We start from the raw sequence: 10,741 nt of genomic DNA, 5'->3' as shown, positions 1-10,741 counted from the left end.
ACACCAATCCCAAATTACATTATGGGCTCCTTCTCATCATGAGTGTGTTAGTCTCCCTGTGTTTAAGATATCGAATGCCACTAATTAATTGAGTTACTGACAACTCATTTTAATTAATGTCTTAGTGCAAGAGTAGTACCACTCAACCTCATTGCCATATCGGACTAAGTCCACCTACAGGGTTTAACATGACAATCCTTATGAGCTCCTCTTGGGGACATTCTCAACCAAGATGACTAGGACACAGTTTCCTTCTATAATCAACAACACACACTATAAGTAATTGTTGGAGTGTATACTAAAAGCCTAGCTTTTATAAATATTTATTTTTGAAATAAAAGAATCACATTGGTCAAATGTCTATATTTATTTTGTAACGCCCCAATTTTCCCTATTCTGAGTTTCAAACGTTCATAAAAATGTTTGAAAATACTGTTAAAATATTCTAGAGATTTTTAGAAATTTTTAGAGTATTTTTGCGTAATTTTTGGAGGTTGTTTAGTATTTTTACAAAACCAAAGAAGTTTAAGCAAAAAAAAAAAAAAAAAAAACGTTGGAGGAGAGGTTTAAACCCGCGACCTCGGGTCGGACTGAACCAAGCCAAACCGGCTTGACCAGCTGGAATAAGAGATTTATGTTAATCTCATATAGAGTTAAATAAGGTTATAGTATAGTTGGGTTATATCCGAATACTTATAAAAGGAAATAAGTTTTGGGATTTTAAAAAAACCTAACTTTTTCTCCCGAAAACCTAATCTCCTTCGCTCTTCTCCCTCGCGACGGCGCAAAGCTGCGGCGGAAACCTAGAGCGAGCTAGGGTTGGAGATTCCGGCGCCGGCGAGACTTGATTCCAGCCGTCCCTCATCCACGGTGGCTGTTCCCGACGGAGAGAAGCCCAAGAGCTCCGAGAACACGCCGGAAAAGCTGCTACCCGAGCCCTTGAAGCCCTCCTTCCCTTCTTCTTCGATTGTAAGTTAAAGAACACCAAGGTGAGTTGCTTCTCACCTGCAGTAGGAGTTGCTCCGAATTTTTGGGTTTCGTTTCCTTGCTTCCGGATCTTGTTGTGCCGAGTAGAAGAATATGCTAGGGTTTTTCTTCCTTGCTTTGTTGAGATGCCATTTTCGGATTATATATGTAGCCTTGGAATTTAGTTTTGTTGCCAAGCAATGAGCATGAAATAGTTTAGATATTTTGTGGCTTAGTTTAGCATTTCAGCAAGCAGAATTATGCTAGGAAAGGGGCACGATCAACCTTGTTACTTGGTCCCCGTAGTAGATTCTATGTTATTTGTAAATTGTACACATTGCTATGTGTTTATTGAGTTCTTTAGATTTGGATTTCTTAAGTTTCAATTCAGCAAGTTGGATTCTTGCTTTTGGGTGGCTGCTGTGAGTTGATAAAAGGGAGAAGAAGGGATTTGAATGATTTTAAGTCTGTTCTAGTTTAAAGCATGTGGTGTTAGCTTTAGATACTTGCTGTTTTAGATTTCTTTTGAATTTAGTTCATTTCTGTGGACTCAATTCTTCAGCTTTCTTTTGGCTGCCGTGAGTTTTATAGGAAGTTGAGAAGAGGTTTTAGGTAAATGGAGTAGTTTCCATTAGAAATTAGTTGGGCAGGTGTAATTTCCCCTTGCTGCCATGAAACTTAATTTAAACTGTGTAGTATTGAACAACTTATTTGTAGCTTAGTTTTACCTTGTTATATTAAGCACAAACAACATACATTTAGAACACCTTGTAATTCAGTTTTCCTGGCCAAAACAGGGCACGAACAGCTATATATAAAGTGTGTTTTATAGCATGATTAGTAAGTTCAAAGTTGCTTTCTTTTGCTCTATTTTACAGCATGATTAGTAAGTTCAAAGTTGCTTTCTTTTGCTCTATTTTATAGCATGATTAGTAAGCTCAAAGTTGTTTTTATTCGCTACTTTAACAAGCATGAACAACTACTCTCTAAGTGGATGCAGTTTTCCTTTTAAAGAATGCAGATCTTTCTTTCTTTGATTTACTTCTGCTGTAGCATGCCTAAAGATTTCAGATTTGTTAAGTATAGTATGCAGACTTTAATAAGCAGATTTTTATAAGTATAGCATGCAGATTTTTAAAGTATCAGTTTAACATGAGCAGTAATGATTCCTATCTTTAGTCTTTTGCTATTGGACTAATATGAGAAGTTATAAGCTAAGAAAGACCAAGACTTTAACTTGATCTCAATTTCAGAAGTTTAAGATCAAAAGCACACACAAGGTGTTTAATATCAAAAGCGCACACAAGGTGTTTGCTTAAATGCCAAGTAAGGGCAAGTATAAAGAAGTTAGTAAGAAAGTATTTTACTTTTTAATGGCATGTACCGGACACAAGTTCCAAGGGATGGGCTCCAAGTTGCCCCTAGACATAAGGTCTAGAAGTGTCTTAATGGTTTTGGGATTAGCCACCTCAATTCTCATTAAGAAAGGGATGGGCTCCAAGTTGCCCCTAGGCATAAGGCCTAGAAGTATCTTAGTAGTTTCGGGATTAGCTACCTCGATTCTTACTAAGAATGCGCGCAAAGTGGTACAATGTCGGGCCCAAGAGAAGTTGATTATTATTTTAAAGTATTAAAGTATAAGTTTTGAAACAAATGAAACAAGCTTCAAATATGTTTAGAATTAGAAAGTTTAGTTTCTTGTTATTTGAAGCATGCAGTAGTAGTTTCAATTGTTTCCTTGCTACTAGATTATTCAGCATGTTTAGCTTTACATGTTTAGTAGTTTTACATGTTTAGTAGCTTTACATGTTTAGTATTTCAGTTAGTATGATTCTTTTATTGGATTTTGAGCATGATTAGCTATACATGTTTAGTATTTCAGTTAGTATGATTCCTTTATTGGATTTTGAGCATGATTAGCTATACATGTTTAGTATTTCAGATAGTATGATTCCTTTGCTATTTATGAGCATGAGTAGCTTTACATGTTAGCATTCAGTTTTAGCATGTTTTTATTTATATACATGCATATCGAGTTTTTGTGAGTAGATAGCGCTCACTAAGCTTTTAGCTTATAGATACTACTTTCCTCCTACTGCAGATAAAGGAAAAGCTAAAGTATGAAAGGAAGGCGACAAGGTGGTGGTGATGAAGGTGTGTGATGGCTGGACTATGGAGAGATCATGAGTTTGCTAAGGAAACTGACAAGACTCCTTCTTTGGAGTTTTCTTTCAGTTATTAAATTGATAGAGATTGTTTTAGTAGTTTCCCTTTGTCTATGTTAAGTTTATTCCGCATTGTAGTTGAGTTATTTCCTATTGTTGGAGTTCTTTTGTTTACTATTGCTAGGATAGTTTATTTTTAGTTATATATAAACTGCGTGGTGATGTTATTGCTTTGTATATGTATGTACTTATGATTATTGTCACCGGTACAGGGGAGACTCTGCCGAAATTTTTCGGTAGGGATTCCTCGTAGTTAAGTAGCGTACCGGTTAAGTAGAGTTAGTAGTTAAGTAACGATCATCCTTAGAGTGTAGTAGCAGTAAGAAGGGTGGTCGTTACAGTTGGTATCAGAGCAGTTCCCATTCTCCAGCATCACACACACATCAGCATCAGCCTTGCCGTCTTCAAGTAAGAAAGTATTTAAGTTCTTTCTTTATTCTGTTTTCCTTATTATTAACCTGCAGTACAGAGTAATTGTTTATAAGTGCTTAAGTAAGATAGAAGATTTAATTTTCCTTTTCTTTATTCATATATATATGTATGATTAGAAGGGTTAGAGAGAGGATACCAAGTCTTTTTCCCTGCATAATTAGATGTCAAGAAGAGGACATCCCCGTACCGTTTATACTGAGAACCAAGATCAGGAGAACGAAGAGCTTAGATCAACTGAGCCCAATCTCTCTGAAGTTGTTACCCAACTTCAGAGACAAGTAGCGAGCAGTAGCAAGTGATGGCCAATCTAATGGCCAATCAGAAGCCAGCTCCTCTCACTTCTCCAACCATTAATGTGGAGACTCCAGTGGTGACTAAAGTCCTATCAGTTGCCCTGGAAGTCGCCACAACACCTAGAAGACAAGAAGCATACCTCATCCAGTGGCTGAAACTGAAACCAGAAAGCTGAGCCCTGGGGTGCAGGCTTGGTTCAAGACACTGGAGAGCACCATGAAGCTTCTTGACTGGCCAGAAGTCGAGAAGGTCAAGTGTGCCTCTTTCTGCCTATCTGGAGATGCTCGTATGTGGTGGGAGCGAGTTAAGAGTAAGAGAGCAGTCAACCAGATGAGCTGGGTTGATTTCGAGACAGAGTTTTACGAAGAAGTCTTCCGTCAACGGATCACCAATAAACAGTATGAGGAGCTTATAGAATTCAGACAAGGTGATCTACCAGTAGAAGAAGTGGTTAAAATATTTAACAGGCTAGTTCACCTTTGCCTAGAGTTAGTAAGTACAGTGAAAGAACGAGTCAGACTGATGCTCCTAATGCTGAGACCAGAAATAACACCTAATGTGAGTAGTGAAACTCACCGACCATAGATTGGTGAAGAGTTAGTCAGCAGGGCATTAGTGAGCACTATCTGAACAGCAACAAGGCACAACAAACGCAACACGAGCCAGTCAAGATAGAAGACAAGACAGTGGGGAAACAGAGACCCCAGTCAAGTAATCAGAACTGGGAGGATAAAGATAACAAGAAAGACCCGAGCAGGAAAACGTTCGGGTAGCCTGTGAATATCCAGAGGTATTTCTAGAAGAGCTACCTGGATTCCCTCCCAACAGAGAAGTGGAGCCAATTTCAAAAGCTCCATACCGCATGTCTCTAGCAGAGCTAAAAGAGTTATAAGAACAATTTCAGAAGTTACTTGACAAGGGTTTCATCCGCCCTAGTCATTCACCCCGTGAAACTCTAGAGTTGTTCGTTAAGAAGAAAGACGGATCCATGCCAATGTGCATAGATTCTAGAGCGCTGAGCAAAGTAGCAGTTAGGGACAAGTACCCTCATTCCAGAATAGATGATCTATATGATCAGCTAAAAAGGGTAATAGTGTTATCTAAAATAGACCTGTGCTCTGGGTATCATCAGTTGGAAGTGAAAGAAAGTGATACATCCAGGTAAAGCTAATAAAGTGGCAGATGCACTAAGCAGAAAATCCAGTGCATCCCTGATGTTCTTGTCATCATTAGCCCTGCCACTACAGAAGGAGTTGTCAGGTTTCGGACTTGAAATTATTTATGGGCAACTCTCTGCATTGACTCTAGAGTCAACCCTGCTTGAGGATATACAGAAAAAGCAAAGTAAAGATCCAGATATCCAAAAGATCAAGCAAGGGATACAAGAGGAAGGAAGTTCAGAATTTCGAGTATCAGACAGTGAAATTCTTTATCAGGGGAATCGCCTTTGTGTTCCAAATGATGAAGAGCTGAGAAAGAAAATTTTAGAAGAAGCCCATAGTACACCATACTCCATGCATCCTGGTTCTACCAAGATGTACCAAGACGTGAAGCAGAAGTTCTGGTGGTCTGGACTCAAAAGAGATGTGGCTAAATATGTCAGTACCTGCCTGACATGCCAGAGAGTCAAAGCAGAACACCAGAGACCAGGAGGGATGCTACAACCTCTCTCAATACCAGAGTGGAAGTGGGAAGACATATCCATGGACTTTATAACAGGTCTCCCAAGAACTACGAATGGATATGATGCAATATGGGTGATAGTGGACAGATTGACCAAGTCTGCTCATTTTCTAGCCATCAAAGTGTCTCACTCTATAGAGCAGTTAACACAGTTATATGTTAAAGAGGTGATCGACTTCACGGAGTTCCTAAATCTATTATTTCGATAGAGATGGGCGCTTCACCTCTCACTTTTGGGAGTGTGTACAGACTGCACTAGGCACCAAGCTCAAGTTCAGCACAGCCTTCCATCCTCAGACTGATGGACAGACAGAGCGAGTAAATCAGATCCTAGAAGATATGCTCAGGGCTTGTGCACTAGATTTTAAAGGCAGTTGGTGTAAGTATCTGTGCTTAGCTGAGTTTGCCTACAACAACAGCTACCAAGCCACCATCAGGATGGCACCATATGAAGCATTGTATGGCAGAAAGTGCAGATCACCTATATGCTGGCAAGAAGCTGGAGAAAGAAGAGAAATGGAAGTAGAGCTGGGCATTCAGACTGAGATGATAGAAGAAACCACTCAGGTTATTCAGAAGATCAGACAGAGGATTGAGACTGCCCAGAGTAGACAGAAAAGCTATGCTGACACACGCCGAAGTCCACTGGAATTCCAAGTAGGAGATTCAGTCTTTCTCAAGGTTGCTCCTATGAAAGGGGTGATGAGATTTGGCAAGAAGGGCAAATTAAGTACTCGCTATGTAGGACCGTACCTGATTTCAGAAAGGATTGGTAAAGTCGCTTATAAGCTGGATTTACCACAAGACATGTCAGCAATACACAATGTGTTTCATGTCTCCATGTTAAAGAAGTGCCTCCACGACCCTAGCCAAGTGATTGAGCCTCAGTCAGTGCAGATCCAAGAGGATCTTAGTTATGAGAGTAGACCTACACAGATAGTGTACAGAGCAGTCAAGAGACTAAGAAATAAAGAAGTGCCACTAGTGAAGGTTATCTGGCAGAACCAGAAGCACGAGGAAGTCACTTGGGAGCGGGAGGACAGTATGAGACAGAAGTATCCAGAGCTATTCTAAGTTCGAGGACGAACTTTTTATAAGGTATGGGGGATTGTAACGCCCCAATTTTCTCTATTCTGAGTTTCAAACGTTCATAAAAATGTTTGAAAATACTGTTAAAATATTCTAGAGATTTTTAGAAATTTTTAGAGTATTTTTGCGTAATTTTTGGAGGTTGTTTAGTATTTTTACAAAACCAAAGAAGTTTAAGCAAAAAAAAAAAAAAAAACGTTGGAGGAGAGGTTTAAACCCGCGACCTCGGGTCGGACTGAACCAAGCCAAACCGGCTTGACCAGCTGGGATAAGAGATTTATGTTAATCTCATATAGAGTTAAATAAGGTTATAGTATAGTTGGGTTATATCCGAATACTTATAAAAGGAAATAAGTTTTGGGATTTTAAAAAAACCTAACTTTTTCTCCCGAAAACCTAATCTCCTTCGCTCTTCTCCCTCGCGACGGCGCAAAGCTGCGGCGGAAACCTAGAGCGAGCTAGGGTTGGAGATTCCGGCGCCGGCGAGACTTGATTCCAGCCGTCCCTCATCCACGGTGGCTGTTCCCGACGGAGAGAAGCCCGAGAGCTCCGAGAACACGCCGGAAAAGCTGCTACCCGAGCCCTAGAAGCCCTCCTTCCCTTCTTCTTCGGTTGTAAGTTAAAGAACACCAAGGTGAGTTGCTTCTCACCTGCAGTAGGAGTTGCTCTGAATTTTCGGGTTTCGTTTCCTTGCTTCCGGATCTTGTTGTGCCGAGTAGAAGAATATGCTAGGGTTTTTCTTCCTTGCTTTGTTGAGATGCCATTTTCGGATTATATATGTAGCCTTGGAATTTAGTTTTGTTGCCAAGCAATGAGCATGAAATAGTTTAGATATTTTGTGGCTTAGTTTAGCATTTCAGCAAGCAGAATTATGCTAGGAAAGGGGCACGATCAACCTTGTTACTTGGTCCCCGTAGTAGATTCTATGTTATTTGTAAATTGTACACATTGCTATGTGTTTATTGAGTTCTTTAGATTTGGATTTCTTAAGTTTCAATTCAGCAAGTTGGATTCTTGCTTTTGGGTGGCTGCTGTGAGTTGATAAAAGGGAGAAGAAGGGATTTGAATGATTTTAAGTCTGTTCTAGTTTAAAGCATGTGGTGTTAGCTTTAGATACTTGCTGTTTTAGATTTCTTTTGAATTTAGTTCATTTCTGTGGACTCAATTCTTCAGCTTTCTTTTGGCTGCCGTGAGTTTTATAGGAAGTTGAGAAGAGGTTTTAGGTAAATGGAGTAGTTTCCATTAGAAATTAGTTGGGCAGGTGTAATTTCCCCTTGCTGCCATGAAACTTAATTTAAACTGTGTAGTATTGAACAACTTATTTGTAGCTTAGTTTTACCTTGTTATATTAAGCACAAACAACATACATTTAGAACACCTTGTAATTCAGTTTTCCTGGCCAAAACAGGGCACGAACAGCTATATATAAAGTGTGTTTTATAGCATGATTAGTAAGTTCAAAGTTGCTTTCTTTTGCTCTATTTTACAGCATGATTAGTAAGTTCAAAGTTGCTTTCTTTTGCTCTATTTTATAGCATGATTAGTAAGCTCAAAGTTGTTTTTATTCGCTACTTTAACAAGCATGAACAACTACTCTCTAAGTGGATGCAGTTTTCCTTTTAAAGAATGCAGATCTTTCTTTCTTTGATTTACTTCTGCTGTAGCATGCCTAAAGATTTCAGATTTGTTAAGTATAGTATGCAGATTTTAATAAGCAGATTTTTATAAGTATAGCATGCAGATTTTTAAAGTATCAGTTTAACATGAGCAGTAATGATTCCTATCTTTAGTCTTTTGCTATTGGACTAATATGAGAAGTTATAAGCTAAGAAAGACCAAGACTTTAACTTGATCTCAATTTCAGAAGTTTAAGATCAAAAGCACACACAAGGTGTTTAATATCAAAAGCGCACACAAGGTGTTTGCTTAAATGCCAAGTAAGGGCAAGTATAAAGAAGTTAGTAAGAAAGTATTTTACTTTTTAATGGCATGTACCGGACACAAGTTCCAAGGGATGGGCTCCAAGTTGCCCCTAGACATAAGGTCTAGAAGTGTCTTAATGGTTTTGGGATTAGCCACCTCAATTCTCATTAAGAAAGGGATGGGCTCCAAGTTGCCCCTAGGCATAAGGCCTAGAAGTATCTTAGTAGTTTCGGGATTAGCTACCTCGATTCTTACTAAGAATGCGCGCAAAGTGGTACAATGTCGGGCCCAAGAGAAGTTGATTATTATTTTAAAGTATTAAAGTATAAGTTTTGAAACAAATGAAACAAGCTTCAAATATGTTTAGAATTAGAAAGTTTAGTTTCTTGTTATTTGAAGCATGCAGTAGTAGTTTCAATTGTTTCCTTGCTACTAGATTATTCAGCATGTTTAGCTTTACATGTTTAGTAGTTTTACATGTTTAGTAGCTTTACATGTTTAGTATTTCAGTTAGTATGATTCTTTTATTGGATTTTGAGCATGATTAGCTATACATGTTTAGTATTTCAGTTAGTATGATTCCTTTATTGGATTTTGAGCATGATTAGCTATACATGTTTAGTATTTCAGATAGTATGATTCCTTTGCTATTTATGAGCATGAGTAGCTTTACATGTTAGCATTCAGTTTTAGCATGTTTTTATTTATATACATGCATATCGAGTTTTTGTGAGTAGATAGCGCTCACTAAGCTTTTAGCTTATAGATACTACTTTCCTCCTACTGCAGATAAAGGAAAAGCTAAAGTATGAAAGGAAGGCGACAAGGTGGTGGTGATGAAGGTGTGTGATGGCTGGACTATGGAGAGATCATGAGTTTGCTAAGGAAACTGACAAGACTCCTTCTTTGGAGTTTTCTTTCAGTTATTAAATTGATAGAGATTGTTTTAGTAGTTTCCCTTTGTCTATGTTAAGTTTATTCCGCATTGTAGTTGAGTTATTTCCTATTGTTGGAGTTCTTTTGTTTACTATTGCTAGGATAGTTTATTTTTAGTTATATATAAACTGCGTGGTGATGTTATTGCTTTGTATATGTATGTACTTATGATTATTGTCACCGGTACAGGGGAGACTCTGCCGAAATTTTTCGGTAGGGATTCCTCGTAGTTAAGTAGCGTACCGGTTAAGTAGAGTTAGTAGTTAAGTAACGGTCATCCTTAGAGTGTAGTAGCAGTAAGAAGGGTGGTCGTTACATATTTATTGAATATAGTTGTTCAATTAATTTATAAAGTAGATAACATGGTGTGTGGTGTCACACACAGAAGATCATGTTATCAGCTCTTTATAAATTATAAACAGTCGCTCACGACTAAGATGGAAAGGAACAAAACATTGGTATAGTCATAGTGTAATTAGGTATTAGTTTATCTTGACTAATAAATTACACTAGTACACTCTAAGTGTATTGAGTAAGACCATTTTAGGTAAGTTTTTTTTAAACTGACTTAATAAAAGAATTAGACCTTAGTTATTATGGAAGTGTGTACTCTTAATCCTAATATAATAACAAACATATATATTTAGTATCTATTTCTTTAACTTATCAAAGGGTGAGATTTAGCTTGATAAATCAATAGGCCCGATAAGTTGGGAAATGATATTACTTATAGTGTGTGTTGTTGATTATAGAAGGAAACTGTGTCCTAGTTATCTAGGTTGAGAATGTCCCCAAGAGGAGCTCATAAGGATTGCCATGTTAAACCCTACAGGTGGACTTAGTCCGGCATGACAATGAGGTTGAGTGGTACTACTCTTGGAGCTAGATATTAATTAAGTGAGTTGTCAGTAACTTACTTAATTAGTGGACATTCATTATCTTAAACATAGGGAGACAAACACACTCATGGTAAGAAGAAGCTCATAATGTAATTTGGGATTGGTGCGGTAGTGCAACAATAACTCTCTAGTGGAATGAGTTATTGTTGATGAACTTGAGTTGTGTGTTCAGGGTGAACACGGGACACTCAAGCTCATCGGAGGGCCAAAACCAATTTCTCTTCTAGGTCCCTGTCGTAGCCTCATTAATGCCTTGTAAACCACTCATTAAAAGTCCTTCTTGGTGTCCAAGAA

This window comes from Zingiber officinale, chromosome 11B, assembly GCF_018446385.1.
Source record: "Zingiber officinale cultivar Zhangliang chromosome 11B, Zo_v1.1, whole genome shotgun sequence".
NCBI classification, from domain to species: domain Eukaryota; kingdom Viridiplantae; phylum Streptophyta; class Magnoliopsida; order Zingiberales; family Zingiberaceae; genus Zingiber; species Zingiber officinale.
Note: the sequence above shows the minus strand (reverse complement) of the source record.